Raw genomic sequence first — 19,201 nt, forward strand, 5'->3', positions numbered from 1 at the left:
TCTTGTAAGAAAGAGATTGTTAAAGAGAGGAATTAAGTTAGCCAAGATTTAAAATTTACCTGCTGCCAGATATTGAAGCTCTTTTCTGTAAGTACTGTGACTGCATCCTTCAGTGGTCAAGAAAAGGTAGCCTTATAAATGGGCTGAGGCACCTTCCCTCTATAAGCAAACAGGCTGAGAAGTTAATTTGTTTTTGTTTAGACTGAGAAGTCAGCAGCTGTGACATGCTCTCCTGTTGTATGTCTGACCCTATTAAAACTTGCCTGTTACTAAATAAAATCCCTTTTGTTAGTTTATCTTGAATGTGAATCCCTGGCCATAGTGAAAGCAAATCTGATATAATGGCTCATTGGAATTCAGGAAAACACTCTCTCTCTCCTTCTCTCCATTTTCATGTCTTCTGGGATGAGCACTGCTGGTGACCTGCCTTTTCAGGATGTTTATTGTTTTTAACAATAGAAGCAGCGTTCACTTATCTTTTCCTGTAGTTCAGGGCAAGTTGCTTAGACAGGGTGCACTCCAAGTTCTTTCGTTGTGGTTACGGTTAACAGAAGTACTCCACAATTTTTCTGATTGTTATCACAAAACACTGAAATATAAAGAAAGATTTAGGATACAGTGCTATATTCTGATGAATCACCAGACAGTCCCTCTTGAAAAGCCTGAGGTGTGAAGATATAAAGCCAGAAGATTGGGGAGTGAGTGATAGCTGGCCAAAATCATGTCAGGTCCAGGACTGCAAAAAGAGCAGCACTAGAGGTGAAGTAACCAAAGGATGTACTGTTAGAAGGAGATAAGGAAAATGAAAAGGCAAAAATAAGAAAGTAAAAGGGGCATCAATGAAGAGACAGAGAATAAAAAAATTTGAGTATGGAAGCTCTCAGGCAAAGCATACAACAAGGATGAAAGAGATCTCCAGTAATAATAAGAAGAGATTGTCAGAATAAAAATTAAAGAAACTCTTTGGGACTGTTTCTTTATATGTTCCTTCTAGCCTGAACATGCTTCAACATTGATGAGAACTTTTCAACAGAATTTGGGGGCAAGAGGGCTTCACAAATCTGTATGGGGTATTAGAAGAGGAGATGGCCCAGCACAGATCTCAGTACCCTGTAAGGCACTACCTCAGACAAGGGATATAGAAATGTAAGTTTTTAGGGATCTTGGTTGGAAATAATTGAAGCAGTTCAGTATTGATAGAAGAAAATTTCTATTCACTTGTGGATAAATTTTAGGAGCTTCCCTTTCACCCTCTGGCTTTTTATTCTTTTATCTCCTCAGTAGCTGACAAACTAACTACATTAATACCAGCATGTTAATTTAGGATTTGAACAGTTTGATATAGTCTGGTAAGAAAAAAGTAGTTGAAAAATAAGTCACATTATCATTTGTGAAACAATCTACCTATAACTGATAAACTGATTATTCAAGTAGCCTTCTTGTAACGATTGGTATAAATGAAAATGGTCACTACAATGGCATAGTTTGTGTCTCAGCTGTGGAATTCCTGAATTTTGTGTTATCAGAATGTCTGACTTAGGAGTTTGATGACAAGGCTCAATAGAAAAAAAAAATTAGTCTACAACTTGGAAGACAGTTTCTATTTACTAAATGCACTGCATAAAGGAAAACTTTATTGTCAAGAAGAACACCAGCAATTACCATCTGTCAGATGGTCTAACAAGTTAAGCGAGCTGGTTTTGCTTGTTCATAGATGTTTCATTGATTAGAACATTTCTTTAATCAGGTGCAGTCCCAAAAACTGAAATCATGAAGACAAAAGATGTGCACAGACCACATTGATTTTGGCAACAAGGTGTGAGAAATTGCTGCTGAGAATACATCACCTGGTATTGCTAGTTTGAAGCTGTGTCTATATTTAGACACATGTCTAGACCATGCTCTGAAGCATCCTGGATATGAGTGATCCCCAATAAAGTGAACCACAGCTGCATATGACCTATGAACACAGTCACAGTTTCCCTTTCTACAGAATAGGAGGCAGGGCTGCATTTCTCTGTGCCATGTGCTCCTATCCAGTCCAAAGATGACTAAACTCTATATCCCACACAGGAACTTGGCTCCCAAATCCATAACACTGATAACCTAAGAAAACCACAAGGGTACAAAAGCTTACTTTTTTTCTATGAAAATCATGTCCTTTAAGTAAGTGCCCTTCAAAGAAGAAGCAAGTCAGATGTCTGCATGTTTTGTGTTTTATTCTTGTATTTTTTTTTGCAGATAAATCTTTGATTGAGCTCTGAATCGGTCCCAGAAGGGTCAAAAGACTGGAAACCCAAGGATATTCATGGTGATTGTAGAATTTTGATAGGAAATGTTGTCTGTGCTCCCCAAAGGTCACTGTTACATAGATCTTAACACATATTTATCTATCATCTCAGCTGTGACAAAGAGATGAACTCATTTGGTTCCTCGAGCCTCGTACTTGACCGACACCGACTCATACCATGGATGCCTAGACTTGTATCCAGCTACAACGGGCCCACAACTGCTTGTTTCCTACTTCAGAACAAGCTCAGCTGCATTACCTGAATGAAGCAATACTGACTAAAAAAAAAAAATGGGTAAAATTTGGCACTTGAAAGCAGTAGCTGGACTGACAATTCCGATAGACAAGTAAAGACTGCAGTTATTATTGTTTAATTTCCATGGCAACTAAACATGGCCTTTTTGCTGAAATAATATCTTGGTAACACCTTACTCATTGTAAAAAAATAATAATCAGTCAACCTAGATTGCTATCAGGACTGCACTTGGGTGAAAACTGTAGACTTAGAAAAGAAAGGTTAATAAAATACACAGAACAGAAAACAAGGTTAGAGGTGATGTTTTGCCTGTGAGGCATTTTTCGGAATGTAGAAGAAAAAGATTAGTTCCAGAGACAAGATGAGCATTAGCTCTCTTGTTTCTCCTTTCTACCAATAACCTTTTAAGAGTCTTTCCAAAGCACACAGAAGTCCCTGCAGCCATAATGCCACCTTCAACTTTGTTATCTATCCCAGTTTTCAATACATATTGCTGTCAATTCTTTTTCTTGCAATCTTTTGAAGCAGCTACAAATTATAGTTTCACATCTTTATTAGAAATTTGGATCTCTAAATAATCTGACAACATTTCATATTCTTCTTTTTCAGTTACTGGGAAAACTGAAATTTGGGAAACAGCAGCTGTGGCACTGGCATTTCTCTTCTCATCATTTTGGACTATGACTGCATAAACTAAGCATATCCACAAAGCAACTGTACTGATTCATCTTGATCTATTTTCTTCTATTATGACACTGTTATATTAAAATAAAGACCAATGGAATGCAACATGAGAAAAATAAAACACTTGATCACCTCAACTCAGTTCTTACTATTGTTTGCTCTGCATATCCTTGCATTACTTTTTAATATTTTATAAGCGTTAAAATAGCTGAATCTGAAAAGTTTAATTTATCCCTACCTTATAAACATTCTTCATGCTGAGAACTGCAGAGGAACAAAGAACAATTGTAAAGCTCGAAGCCAGTCCACTTTAACTTACAGGAAAAATAATAATTAAAAAACTTACTGAAGAAGAAACAGTGGCTGATCTGGGGACCAAATATTTCATGAAATTGAATACCTACTGTTTTACAAGTGCATTAAGGAGGTTATACAGTCCATTTGCCTTTTTGAATTTTTATCTTGATCAAAGATTTTGTTTTACGAAAGAGTTTAATTTCTAATTTTGTGAGTTTTCTTGACGCAAAGGGAATGACTGGCTATAATGCCTAGCTTACTATCTGTCAATAATCAGAAGATTGACAGAAGAGTTGTATGGATCCTTATGTCTATAGACAAGTCCCATTTAATTTTTTTAAATAGTATTGTATTTCTTCTTAAACAATTATTTTTTCTGGGAGTATTCATTTTTTACAGTCCGATGAACATCTCCAGTCCACAGATACTCTAAAGAAGATGAAGACCTCAATTTCCTCTAATTTGCTTTGCAATTCTGCATAATGGTTTGAAATATGAAAAAGACTTAGTACGTACATTGAGTGTCTTTGTAAACAATTTATGAATACTCAGATGTAGGTAGTGTTAGTGCCACACACACAAAAAATCCCCAGTTATATTTTATATTAATTTTATCCACAACCTTAATCAATTTTATGTGAAAACTTTACTTTCACATAAAGGAACAGATTAAGATTCAAGATTTTGGCACTTACACTTAATAATCCATTAAAATCATTTGTTTCCATCATTGTGTTTTTTTAAAAAAAGGCATTAGCCCCACTAAACATCATTAGGGAAATTTATTTTAAACCTCCAAACAGGCCTTTAATGCAGGTGATCACTCACATTTCCCACATATTCTTTGCTTCGAAATTGCTCAGTGACTTACAGGGAACTGATACATATCATCCTGCACCTTATCAATGTTCTGGAGCTTGGCAGAACATGGAAAAGTCTAAACAAGTTCTATATTCATTGATCTGCATTCAAATAAATGCTTCTCATCTGTGTTCAGTTAGTTTAATGACACGGAGCTATTATCGTTTCTGTCTCTTCAAGTGCCATTCACAAGTAACAACTTACCTGTAGAACAGTTAAACTAGAAAGAATACAGTATTCCAAGAAGAATTTTATCTTATTTTTAATAGTACTTTTAACTTTACAAAAGCACTATAGTAGTAAAACCAGGTAATTTGGGGCATATTTCTTTGAATTTCTTGCTCTATGTTCTTAATCCTTTAACTGCCCTACGATTGCATCTGACATACAGGAACACAAGTGAAATAAAAGAAGTAGAGATTATTTATTTAGGTTGACAGAATTGACCACATACACTCTTGACAAATAAAGTTTCTAATGTGTCCTTTATAAAAAATCCTATTAAAGCAATCAGCTGCAGGCATTGGTGAGAGTATTTAGTATAACACCAGTATGTCAGAATGTTTCTGTTCCTTGAGGGCTACTTTCTGTTAAATGATTCTTCCCTGGACTGTCCATCTCTGACTGAGACATGATTTTTCAAGAAGTGCTCCTAAGGAAGCAAGGGAAATCAAATGATCCCATAATTTTTCTGCTGAACCTAAACATAAAACATGTGGGTTTTTTTCTAAAAGTTTCAGAGGAAGAAATCAATATGTTACTTCTTTAAAGTCTTGATAATGTTAGGATTACTAAAAAGATATTGTTAAACGGAGCGAAAATTTTCTTGTTTACACTATGAGGTCTAAAACTAATTAAAGACTAGCTATTTAGCTACCTTGAAATGTGGCTTTCAAACCAAATGATTACCCCTCACCCAACTGTTCTGCAAATGTCACTTTAAACTACTTTTGCTAAAAAAAGTTGAGTTTTTTTAAAAACCTCAGTCTTGCCCTCATTGAAGGAATACAGAATATTACTTTTTGATAGCTGTAGATATACACAGATGAAGTAATTTTCTATTATAACTCTCTTCAAGCCAGTAAGATGGAACAGTTCATTTATTTTGAGACTTACAATTGTAGAACCCATATGAATCTCAGAAATAAGACAAAGACCACTATCATCAGCAAGGAGTACACTCTATTCTACTTTTTCTAGTGCTCCACCTGTTTATCTTCACATAATTGATAAAACCTCAGGAGTGGGAATACAAGTAAATGTTGAAACTGTGCTTTCTACTTGTGTCTAAGACTTCCTGGCAAAAAGCTCTACGAGATTTTGAAAGGTGAAGACAAGGAAGGAAGAGTGATCATCAGAACTAATTTTTTGACCATTAGTTGTCTTCTAAAGCAGACATTACTGATAATACAGTTGGAAATATTAATTATTTCCAATTGTTAGGTGAGACTTTGAGAGTGCAACAAACTAAATGACAGGTTTCTGCTTTTGTATAAAGTAGTGCAAGCGGTCAAATGCCACAGTTGCATGTGCATAAATTCTGTTCATGATTGCAAATAGACCAAAGGGATTGAAGTTGCCTTAAATCTGAAAATTACTTCCTTATAATCTTTGTCATTTCATGCAGAAATCATTTCTTTTGCATTTTTCCCATAGGTTGCTATATGGCTGAACCACTATCAGTCTCACCACACATTTTAACATTGTTCTGTATGATCTTGTAAAATCCATCTAACAAACATGAAACACTCTATTCTGAGATATGATAGATAGCTCAAAGCATAATTATTTAAATTCATTGCTACAAGTATCTTACAGAGTCCCTAAATATATGTGCATATTTAGGTTCAAAATGGGAACCAGGAAATTCACGCGGACTAAATATATCAAGAGCTATTAAATTAAATTGTGTGGATGCAATCTGGTTCAGAAATCCCTCATACAGTAGATTGAAAGGGCCTCTCAAGGAGGGATCTATGAGTTTTAACAAGGGAAATATTTTCTGGTGTCCTTAGCAAAAATTCCTGTTAAGCGAATAATCCTCTTAAGAGTGAGGAACTGGTGAAAAAAAATTAAAATTCTCAAAAAATATAATTTATAACAATTCATTTTCAACCAAGCCAACAAAAACTTCAATTTTAGAGTTCTGTAAATACAAAGACATTTCCCATTTCCCGTTTTGAATATTGACCATAATGGGAAATGCTCAATGTAAAGCAAAGTATTTGGTTAAACTGCTGTAAAAAAACCCCAAATCTTTTGAATATGCTTCAAAAATTGGAAGTTATTGAATATAACAAAGTAGAGACATCTGCAGAGAGTTGTTAACAATTTATTCTAATTTGTCTATGCTTAGGTATTACGTTTGCTGGAATATGCTGCTGCATTCCATCATGACTACACTTCATTACCCACACCATGTTGTAAGCTTACATTAAGGACTGGAAGAAAACCTGTGCTCATAATGCAGTGAGACTGGTGACCTGTCACTAGTGGGTTCCACAGGGCTCCATCTTGGGCTCTGTGCTCTTCAGCATCTTCATAAACAACTTGGACTCAGGACTGGAAGTGATGCTAATCAAGTTTGCAGATGACAGAACTGAGAGGAGCTGTTGACTTCCTCTAAGGCAGGGAAGCCCTACACAGAAACCTCAACAAATTAAAGGACTGGGCAATCACCAACCATATGAAATTCCACAAGGGAAAGTGCTGGATTCTACACCTGGAATGGGGCAAACCTGGATGTACAGACAGAATGGGGAATGAGATACTGGAAAGCAGTGCCAGGAAAGGGACCTGGGGGTCTGGGTTGATGGTAAGCTAAATATGAGTCAGCAGTGCCCTGGCAGCCAGGTGGCCAACCCTGTCCTGGAGGGCATCAGGCATAGCGCACCAGCTGGGCAAGGGAAGGGATTGTCCCTCTCTGCTCTGCACTGGAGCAGCCTCACCTTGAATATTGTGGCAGTTTTGGGCACCACAATATAAGAAAGACATTAAGCTATTAGAGAGTGTCCAAAGGAAGGCAACAAAGATGGTGAAGGACATTGAGGGGAAGCTTTGTGAGAAGTGGTTGAGGTCACTTGGTCTGTTCAGCTGCAGAAGAGGAGGCTGAGTTACAGTCTACAACTTCCTTATGAGGGGAAGAGGAGGGGCAGGCACTGATCTCTTCTCTATGGTGACCAGTGACAGAACCCAAAGCTGTCCTGACTTGAAGCTGTGTAAGGAGAGTTTTAGGTTGGATATTAGAAAGAAGTTCTTCACCCAGAGCGTGGTTGGGCACTGGAACAGGCTCCCCAGGGAAGTGGTCACAGCACCAAGCCTGCCAGAGTTCAAGAAGTGTTTGCTGATATCCTTGGGCACATGGTGTGACTCTTGGGGATGGTTCTGCGCAGGGCTAAGGGTAGGACTTGATGATCCTTGTGGATCCCTTCCAACTTGGTATATTCTGTGATTCTGTAATATCAGATCATTATTATATCAGGAAAACTAAGACTGTGCCTCTGTTAGGTATATCTGTTTCCTGAAGACATACAAATTTTGGCAGCGCCTGCTTCTTTGTATCTGATCTGAACAGATTTCTGGTGGGATAGAAAACCCTTTTCTCCAGATCATCCACCATCTCTTCTGCTACACTTTTACAAGGCTGAAAGCTGAGGTACTTGTAAAAGCAAAGCTTGAGAGACTTTTCTGTCCCAGGGTATCAGGTTCTTCCCAGTACCTTGATAAATATAATGATATGCGAAGGTCTGTGCCTAACTACACATCACACATTTTCTCCTGTCAGGTATCTCTATCTCTGAAGTAGGAGCTCTTGAACCACATGAGAATTATCATCTTCTGTCTACCATCAGTAGACTGTCCTGCCACTGACAGAAGCAGGTTCCCCAGTTGTGTGTCTGTATCGATACTAAGATGCACTGATTAATGAACTGGTCCTTCACTTCAATGACAAGGAGGTAATTTACCCCAGGGGACAAAAGTGCAACTTCTTAAATTCATAGAAAATAGCAGATAAAAATTATTGTGTTGCTCTAGTGATCATGCCTGGTTCTTTTACTAGTACTTAAAATGCCTAAACTACTTCTGCCCTATAATTTGTGTTCTTTCCTGAAAGGAAGTGGTTTTGTAGATGCTATTTACATAAATGTACTCTTTGTTGTTATCAGAATAATTTCCTGCTTTTGGAGAAAGCAAGCTCTTCAGAGATGAGCATGTAAGATAATAGTATTGCTATGAAAATATAATCTCTACAATTAAAACAAAAAGAGAGACTTTTTCTACTTATGAAGAATCCATCTGAACCTCAATGAACCCTGGAATTTTGTAGTTAAATTACGCAGTGCTCCATATGTTAGCTAAATACTCATGTTCTACATTACTACAAGAAGAAATTCTGGCCTTCTCTGAATCAATAGTGATGTGTTTCCTTTGAAGATAAGATTTTACCTGAGACTGGAAATAAGACCTGATTCAGGGCATCTTGCTTTACCATTATACTCATCATATTGACCTGCTGATAGAGAGCTTGCATCAAACACAGCCTTTTATTTAGGCACTATATATATTCAGAAGACCAAAGAATCTCTCTCTTCAAATCATTTTTCTCATGGTTAAACAGCTGTAAAGCTGACATGTAGAGAGTCAGCCCATTTCAAACTTAAGCTCACTGTGTACAAGACCACACAAATCTTGCTTAGGGGCAAGATGTTATCTGCCCTGGGCTTTAAGGTTGAATCCAAAACCAAAAATAAACAAAAAGAAAAGGATCTAGAAAAAGGTTGACATTTTGGTAACTACATCCAAAATGGTGTTCCTGAAAGCCCCTGTTCAGGTGCCACAGAAGCACCAAAGGCACCTACTTTTCACAGTTGTTGTATTTTGTGACCTTTAACTTTCCAAAGAGCTTAACTTCTGCACAATTGCAGAAGAATTAATGTTTTGACATGGTTAAACATTGCACTGTCGAACATTGCACTGTGAAGTTCACAATGAAGACCAGGCTGGGTGTCATCGGGAATTCACAGAATTTCCCCCAGGGTCTTCCTGACCTGGTAAGCATTATCAGAGTAGAGCTTGTGCATATAGACTAGATCAGATCCCCAGAATATATGAAGTGTTTTCACAGCCACTGAATTTTTTGAGGACACAGCGCAATTAAACCATTTATTTAAGACATAGTGGTTTCCCTAGGAAGTGGGAGATGAAAGTTAATTTCTACCTCTGCCAAAAGGAGTTCTTTCTTCTTAGGTTAGTGGTCAGAGGTAATAGCGTATGGATAAAATAACTAAGGTTCTTTGGCCTGAAAGAAACAAAAAAAGTCAGCATGACTCCTCTGAGAATGACACATCCTTTGTGACTTGGCTACTGAGTAGCTATTCAAGTCTTCTTTCTGTCTAAAATTCCCTGAATACTGCATTCTTTTCTGCAAAGTGACAAACAAGTTTCAACAAGTATTTGGAATTTATCTTTCCTCCCCCAGCTGCCAAAGTTACCTGGAGCTCTGTGGTTATTGCATTTGCCTGAGGATAAGCAAAGAGGAATTGAACTATTCCTGGAAGCTGAAAAGAGCCTCAGACTCGGATTATGCCCTATCCAGATGCCATTTACAAAGTGCATGGAAGGGGCTGTGGCTGATATCTACTTCAGGTTGAACACAAATTTTCAGAGATTGTCAGCCATAACCTGGTCTCTGTGATGAGAGCAAGCATTGTGTAATATGTCAATGTCTTTCGTGGGAAATCCAAGAAGATATATTTTACATAGAATATGTGAACACAGAAATTCAGTATTTCTTTTACTTTCTATCTTCTTTAATAACCTACTCTCTTACAAACATGTTTCCATGTGGAGTTCACAAATACAGCTTATGCTTAATTATGCAATGTAGGGACAAATAAAGTGATAGCTAATACACCATTGTCAGACACGGAGAAATTACTTATGGTCAAAAAGGTCATAGAATCATAGAATGAATTGCATTGGAAGGGACCTTAAATATCATACAGATTCAACCCATTTGCCATGGGCAGAGATGCCACCAACTAGATCCAGTTGCTCAGGGTCGCATCCAGCCTGACCTTTACCATTTCCAGGGATGGGACATTCATCACTTCTCTGGGGAACCTGTTCTGGGGAACTCAAATGATACATTTGAGTATGGTCAGGTTTGCTAGCTACACCCTGTGTATCTATCTCAGAAACATACATGCTTGGTGCTTCTATAACTTTTTAGTCAGAGTTAGTCTCATGTCTCTGGATCTTTTGTGATCTATTTTTCCCTCCATAAAAGAAAACGGAGGGGATTAACGGGCCTTCAATATGAAAAGAGGTAAAAACTCAATAAAGATTTGCATCATCTCTTAGTGATATAACATATATTTTTATGTGGTTTTTCTTGACATGCAACGTCAGTAGAATATGAAAGATTGCTAGTGAATACAATAAAGCCTAATATTAAGCTTTTGACTTACCCAGGAACAGCATAGAATGAAAAGTTAAGGTCAAAAATCAATGCCTAAATCTCTGTTATGGTATTTTTCATGTCAGTATGATCCAAAGTTGTTTTCTATTTATATTTCTTGGCATTTATAAATTTAAGACAGTAGTTTGAGATTTATTTAAGTATAGGATATTAGATGTAATTTGCATCTAATAGTGCAAGCTAGACCTTTTGCTACCCTCATGGGTGTATGAATGTCAAAAAGACTCAGCATTCCAGGAATACCATAATGAACTAAATATGAAGGCAAACTCGGGGGAAAAAAAAACACATCAAAGGTGAAGTATGTTTTCAATCAATCTCTGCACATGATTCAGCTAGGAACATCAAGATTGTATAATGACCTGCAGACCAGATTCCCATGCACAGCTGTATGAAGTAAACCAAGACCAAATGAACTGTGAAAACTGTTATTTTCACTGAGAGCCTAAGTAAAGTAACATTTATTTGAAACCTTTTCTGTTCCAATGATATTTTATTTTAAAAAAAGCACAACATAATTATGCACTAGCCTTTCTTGGCACAGAAAGGAATCTAAAATTGACCTCTTTTGGACTTCTAATTAAAATTACCTTCATATCATAGCTTTAAAAAAAATTCAAAATCCCCTGTATTCAAAGCATGGCTGGATTGATTTCTTGTCTACAGCTATAAAGTTGTATAATACATAAAAATGCCATAAGTGCGCATGTTTGTAATTTTATATATTTATGTACACAAACAGATGTGTATATGTATATATGGGTATTTTTGCATACATACATGTATATATGCATCTATTTGCATTTATACATATATGTACACTTGTACATTTTTAATATATTTGACATAAGAAGCATACAGTAATTTCTTGGGAGCACTGAGGCAGCACCTCCTTTTTTACAGGGAGCATTGCATTCTAACAAAGAATTCTTATAATTGCTCTTTAAAAATTACATGTGGTTCAACTCCATGCAGCTCCACACTGTAAAGAGCTGTGTGAAATCTCATTATGAAACCTCAAATCAATTAAAGCTCACCTAGTTAGGGGTTTGTTAATAGCCTGACATTCACCTTTGAGTCATTATAATGCCTATGTGATCTTTTAGAGGATGAAGTAGCTGTACCTTTGCAGATTTTTGTTTTGAAACAGATGCTACAGGAAAGTGTATTAAATAAATGGCATTTAAACTAGAAAATGTCAAGATAAAATACTTGTTTATTCAGAACAAAACCAGTAAATTCAGTTTGATGATGCTTGCTGTTGCTTCTATTTTCTCTGTCAATTTTTGTTTGCTTAACATGTCCATAGGGGTTGACTCATGAAATGTGTATGTACAAGTGTTTGTTCTGCACCAGTTCATGAGCTTGTCTGGGGAGCTGATGTTGGCATGGGAATTTATTGAATAGGGAAACAGAAATGGCATCACATATGAAAGAGGTGACCAAATACTTAGACATGTAGAACAAAATATATATAGTGAAAAACTCAAAACAATAGTCAACCTTTTTATTTAAGGAACTGCTGCTTATTACTGTAACAGGGTTATGCTGAGCATAGCACACAGATAGAGTGCCTACAGGTATATTATGAACAGCTCTCAGTCAACCTTTGACTGAAGTATGTCATTGGATGAGTAATTTCAAATGCTGCACACACTGGAACATGTCAGCATATTTGCATGTATTTCAAAACCAGTTAAATTTGCTGGATAAACCATTTTCTGGTAAATCAGATCACGCAGTATGAGATGACACTAAAACAATCTGGGCAGTTTCCTCTAAGTTTTCATGCTTTTTTCCCTCCAACTTACTCTGAAGTCTAAAACCCACAGGCAAAATGAAGTACAGGCAAAGGTTCAGCCCTGTGTATCAAAAGACAAAAGATGACACAGTTACACAAATAAAACTCCAGGTGACATTATTTGGCAATTAGTGACCGTAATTTTCAATGCTCAGCAAACTGCTTGGCTGAACTAGTTACACATGACTGTGACTGACCTCACTTTAACCCTGTATTTAAATAGGTGCAAATGGAAAATTAATAACAGGGACAACCAAATAACACACTTGGTAAGTTTAGGAGGAACATAAATTTAAAAGATTGTACACAGTCTATTAACACCAAAATAGTTTTATAGCATATAAAGCAACTCCTTTAATGAAAAACAAATACTACTGCAATACTCTGCATTCCTTTCCCACTTTGCTCAGCTGAATATTCAAGTTAACGTTCAACAAATTTAATATTTACATATCTGACTGGATTAGATTGTTTATTTACTTAGTTTTAACATATGTCCATAATATTATGCAAACAGTGACCAGAAAATGATGGTCAGAAGTTATTTCACATAGATTAAAAACACTACTGTTTCAAGTATTCATATGCACTAGATGAAGGTTTAAGATCTCTTTCAGCTCAGTGATTCAAAACTTCAGATCATGCTTGATGATCATAGCCTGATGACTATAAAGAACAGACACAGAAGCTGCTTTCATCAACAGTCTCTTTTGCTTGTGCCTTGTAGGGGTTTATTCAAAAAAACAGTCACTGACCAGGAAATCATATCTGAAACCTCAAAAGCTAGAGTAATGATGAATATTTAGGTTGAGTCTGCTCTTTGATTTCCTTTTCAGTTAGAATGATTGATAAATATCCCTCTAGCGAGTAATAATTCTTAACTGACAGATTATTTCCTTGTCAGACATTTTGAATCAAACTAATACAGACATTTTGATCACACTTCATTCTTTTACATTAATACAGCATAAAATCCTCCCACAGCTACATATGTGTCAGATAGAAATATTATCTTGAATTCATAAATATTTATTTATGACAAATCTTATATGAAGTTTCCTGGATGGCAAACAAAAATGTAAATACAATAGGTTTATCTCCTTCAAGAACTCTAAATACTGATTATGCTCATTTATATGGTGTAGATAAGGGCCTTGAAGAGATGGATATTGGCCCTGTTGGCTTTTATTTTTACAGATCCCCAAAGAATGCTCTGCAGTTTAAAATGTAAACAGAAATGGGTTTGCCTCAAGCTAGTTTTTATCTAATATTAAACACAACTTAGTGGTACCAAGCATTACAAGGGGGAAGAGGATGAATGTTACAATAAGATCATGAAGAAGGTCAGCATAGTTTTGTTCCCCAGGCTTCTTCTCAGGAGGGCTTTCAAGGGGTACAAGTTTTAAAGGCAGTGGGGCAGATCTGAAGCTGCTATAAAAAGCCCTACTCCCTTTGAAGTCAGTAGAGGCAACCTGATTTACACTGCAGAGGCTACTATCTCTGAACAGGCAACCTAGCAATTCCATGATGACTAGTTAACGAGCTGTCAAAGCTTAAACACCAGTCATCCACTCGCCTGTATCCAGGAAAATGACATACAGCCAGAACTATATGTGTAGCATTTAAGCATCTGCCACAGATGGGGAATTTAGCACACTTGCTGAAATTATTCCAGGAATCCCTAAACCATATTTGAGCATCAGCAAGTGTATAGAGAGATGCACAGTTATCAAGAATGCCATCTAGTGTACCCTCCAGCAACACTCCACTGCGACAAACTCTTTAAATACCAAAGTAGGAGAAATGATGATGAACTGTATATCACTCTGGATTGTGATAGATGGGACCATTAATAGCAACCTGAGAAAAATCAGATGGCTGGATCTAATGGAAATCCCACAGATTTGCAAAGCAACTTAGAGTGTTTTGTCCTATAGGATGGCACAAGATTCTTTGCATATGATTATATAAAATTATTCCAGTCTCATTTAACCTGTCTCACTAATCTTTCACTAGGATACCTTGTGGCAAGTCTGTAACCAGACACTCCTACCTCTCTCTATCTCTGAATCATCCTAAATGTAGGGAAGAAGACATTTTGTGAAACAACATTCCTGGATAGTTCCCTGAATTCTGAGATAAGCATTAAGACGTGCAACCCCAGTAAAGATGCTTGATATGAGGTTATCTGGCAAGTGGTTACTCTTACTCTTACTATCTCACAGTTGCTCTGGTATGCAATAACAAACTGTAAATACCTAAACGTTTTGCACCATCCACATCACATCTCTTAGTTCTTCACACACAAGACTCAATGACTGCACCTCATCTCTGGTTGACTTCTGTGATAGCACAATGTGTGAACCAAGAGCAAAGGTTTTTCATTATCCACTCTCATTTCAAATCTACTGACTTCTAGTGTTTTGCTGCTCAATACCAAGCCAGTTTTCTGCCACTCATGGACAATATAACTGTAAATTATTTACACACAAATAATTTCAATTTTTATACATCTTATATGCATTTCTAAGAAAAATCTTGCTGTGATTCTTAATATGTCCCAGCTTGCATTAAACAATTGCTCAGATTCATCTACTATGTTATGATTGGTCATGTAAAAGCATTAGAATTTGTGTCCTGTGCTGCATTTCACAGTAAATAACTCATTCATTTTCATCTACAAAAGCAACAATTATTTAATGAGGAAGAAAGGTCTAATGAACAGGGAACTAACCTGGCATTTAACTTCTCTATTTGCTATATACTTCCTCTATGACTTTAGGCAAGTTGTTTGGCTCTAACTTCCTCCCATGTAAATCAGAGATAAAGGCACAGCTACCACTACAGTTTTTTGAAGGTAAATAATGTGAAAGTCCATGAAGTGTTTGAACACAGCAGTAGTAGAGACAGGTAATATGTTAGACAGATCCGATGCTTTGCCCCACTTCCAGCAGTGCTAGCGCCTGCTCTCGTCTCTGGAACATATTTGCAATAAGCTGTGTCAACAGCGCTTCCAGGTTGTTTTAAACCCGTTAATGAAAAGGGGAGATGCTTAATGTGTTTAGTGAGATTGTCCTGAGCACAATCTGCAGCTTAGCTGTCAGCTCCAGCATACCAATGATGCTGCCCTGGGAGGAGGAAAGCTACATTTTTGCTCTCAGATGGCTGCACAAGCCCTGTGAAGGCTGACACAACATATATTGCTAAAGAACATGGAAATTATCTTTCAATAAAGTGACTTACCAGGGACACCAAGTGTTTCTGTCTCCCACAAATTTGTCATTTAATTGAAACCCACACATGATTTGTAAAAAACTCTAACAAAAATTGGCTGCAAAAATACATCTTTCACTGTTGTCAATGGAACTGTTCAATTCAATGAAAAGAGACAAATTTGAGCCAGTAAGAAGTGGAATTTTATTAGGAATTAAAAACTATTTTAGCAAAATACTAAGGCATCAACATCCTTATGATCTATATTTTCCACTATGAGAACAGAAGAAAGCAGAATTAGAGCTGTTGATCATCCTCCTCAAGTTGGAATACTCTGGTCTGCTGTAGTTCCCTTAGCAGTTTCTACACACTTTCTCACTCTGATTAGTATGTGGAAATTTAACAGGAAAACAGAACTAGGAGAAAAAAATTGAACATTTATGGAAACCAATGCTACATGCTTGAAGACCTGTCTTTTTTATTCAAAGTTTGTCTCTGCTCATGTTGTAGAGTTCTTGATGCCCATTTGAACTGCTGTTATAGGATGAGCATTAGTCTTCAGTTCCATTAGTCACAATACTTTGGAAGCAGACAGACAGCATCCCAGCAGGAGGTATGATTTGTTCCATAGTTATTAAACACTGAAAGTAGTGAATGAAAATTCCCTCTTACAGGTAGATGAAGTGAAAGTCTGACAGAAGGCTGCATCTTCACTACGAGGAAAGTGAAGTGCATACTGAAAGTAAATACACCAAGGAAACTCAAGGGTAAAGAAATACCAGATGCAGGAGTAAAAAACAGGAGGAAAAAAAAGGAAAAAAAATATTTAGTAAATAGTAAGTGAAATGTTCTGCATAAGTCAGAGAAAGAGTACATAGTAGTCAAATGCAAAAACTGGTAGGTTTCATACTTCAGGATCTGCCCATAATTCTATCTTTAAATACATGATGGTATTTAATGATATTTAAAAAGACTTTAAATTGCACATACAGACATTCAGAATAACTCAGTAAATCAGTAGCCATAAAGGGATTGGAAAGTAAATATGTTTCTTGGTAAAACGGATATGGCTGCTTTGACTTCACAGTGTCAAATTTGGCATCAATTTATGTCAAATTTACTCCATCTTCTTTCTAAGGAATTGACTGACTTCAGTCAAGCAACCTCTCTGAGATCTTCACAGTCTTTAAATGACTAATGTGAACTTTCAGCAGCACAATGAAACTTTATCCAGATCTTCAAATGGTCTCTGTTTCATCCTGCAGGGTCTCGTGTAACTGCTGTCCCAACATGGTTCATGATACCTGAGTGACAAATGGGTCTGCGTAAGGGATCACTTTGACAAGAATTCTGTACCTCCATGCAAAATGATCCCTGTGAACTACTCTGCAACATGAAATGCAAGAAAGCTCCAAGCACATATGGACACATGTAGTCCTCTCCTTGCACTAATAGGAAAAACATCACTATTAACTAACCTCTTAAGTTACATTTGACCCAACTTTAGTCACTGTTTGTTGAAGACAATGCAACTTCTTTGTGTGTTAAATATCATCCATAAAAATGAAGAAAGCTTAAAGCTGCATGGAAAAAACAATTATACATATACCTATGTGTATATATACATATATATATATATACATATAAACATATATATAACCCCCCATATATATACACACGTATGTAAACATATATACATACATACATAGGTATAGATATAGATATAGATATCGATACAGATGATACAGATATAGATAGAGGTAGATATAAAAATAGTGTGTGCATTTGCTAACTGCCTGAGAGGTTTCCTCTTGACTTTTGTTCTACAAAATGGGAAAAAATAGGGCATAAAAATAAGTCTTAAACCACCTAAAACATGATCAAATTATTAGATAACGAGCAAACACAAAAATTAATCATGAAAATATCTGTGTTTGGTATACACAGTAGGTTATCTATAAGCTTTCATTTGAGGGGGGGAGCAAAGAATATGCATAAAGAACATATTTCAAGATACACAATTATGGTTTCCAGTGATTTCAGTGAAATTCATGAAGGAAAAAAATTATAATACAGTTGTTTGGCTTAAGAGCCACCATGGTGGCACTATTTTCCATACATACATTTCTCAGTAGCGGTTTTTAAGTGTGAATGCAAAACCTGCATGCATTTTGATTCCTGAAAAGCATAGAGCTTCTTTGTGCTAGTGTTGGATGCATATGAAGGGATACAGAAAAAAACTTCAAGATATAGACAAATTACCTTAAAGAATGAAGGACTACAGAACTCTGCCTGATTACCAATCAGACAGAAAATTTAAAGGTGTCTTGACAGATTTTAATAGTGAAAATATGGGCTATGTCAATTAAGGAATGGCAAACAATAATGGTTGGAAGGAAAGTCAGCCATCTTCAAAACAATAGAAGGGGTTGATATTTAAGAATGAGAAAGATTCATTATCAGAACAAAATCTCAAGGGAACTGATGTATTCTCTCTATACCTTCACATCAAAGTATTATATGAAAATAAGTACAAAAAACCACATAACTTCTCATTCTAGTGAGGAGTAATTAAGCAATATGATATGCCAGGGGTCAGATTGAACGTTCAGTGGTCCTGCCTGGTCTTCAGTTTCATCAATTAAACTTCATGAATCTGCAAAGCATATGAGCAGAATTAGTCCATGAAATTACTACATGAAATTATTCTTCAGTAATTTTATACATTGAGCATATTTTGCCTTCCTTTTAGCAGAATTAACTCTAACATATTTGAGAAGATTTATTCTGCAAAGATCTGTATTGAGAATGGTAAGTATATCATCATGGATATTATATCTTTTACCAAAGTAGAAAAAAATCACTGTAGATTAGACAATTTATAGTAATGCCTAATTTGCACTGCAAACAATTCAATAATTGCTTTATTAAGGTTAACATTAAAGAGTCTGTTTCCTAGAGGGAAGTAATTTTTAAAAAGAATTTATTATGAATAAAGTATGTTCCCATTTTGTAAGGAAAATACTAATAAATCAAATTACATAAGATTCTAAAGAGAAAATCTTCTAAGATAGGGACTGTATCCTGATTACTTCCAAATGCTGTCAAGTTGGTGAAAATGTTGCACATACAAGAAAGAACAGATCTGTCTATTTTTGGACCATGACAAACTTTTGACAAGCATTCACCACTATTTATGAACGAATATTCTTTGTTTTTATTTACATTCCTTCTGCATTTCTTTCTAAAAGAGAATGATCATTTGTTTGAGTTTGCAGTTGCATTCAGAGAAACTATAGCACCAAGGGAGTCATACCT

At 36.2% G+C, this 19,201-nt stretch overlaps 1 long non-coding RNA gene across 1 annotated transcript; it reads left to right on the plus strand.

Annotated features, from left to right (window-relative positions):
* The first annotated feature begins 1,757 nt into the window (after window positions 1–1,757).
* LOC108640196 lies at window positions 1,758–2,503 on the plus strand. Its single transcript, XR_001920987.1, has 3 exons — window positions 1,758–1,816; window positions 2,242–2,311; window positions 2,403–2,503. It is a non-coding gene; the product is annotated as an uncharacterized LOC108640196 (long non-coding RNA).
* Window positions 2,504–19,201: the final 16,698 nt, after the last annotated feature.

Source organism: Manacus vitellinus, unplaced genomic scaffold (genome assembly GCF_001715985.3).
Source record: "Manacus vitellinus isolate BGI_N305 unplaced genomic scaffold, ASM171598v3 scaffold_3_pilon, whole genome shotgun sequence".
Taxonomy (NCBI): domain Eukaryota; kingdom Metazoa; phylum Chordata; class Aves; order Passeriformes; family Pipridae; genus Manacus; species Manacus vitellinus.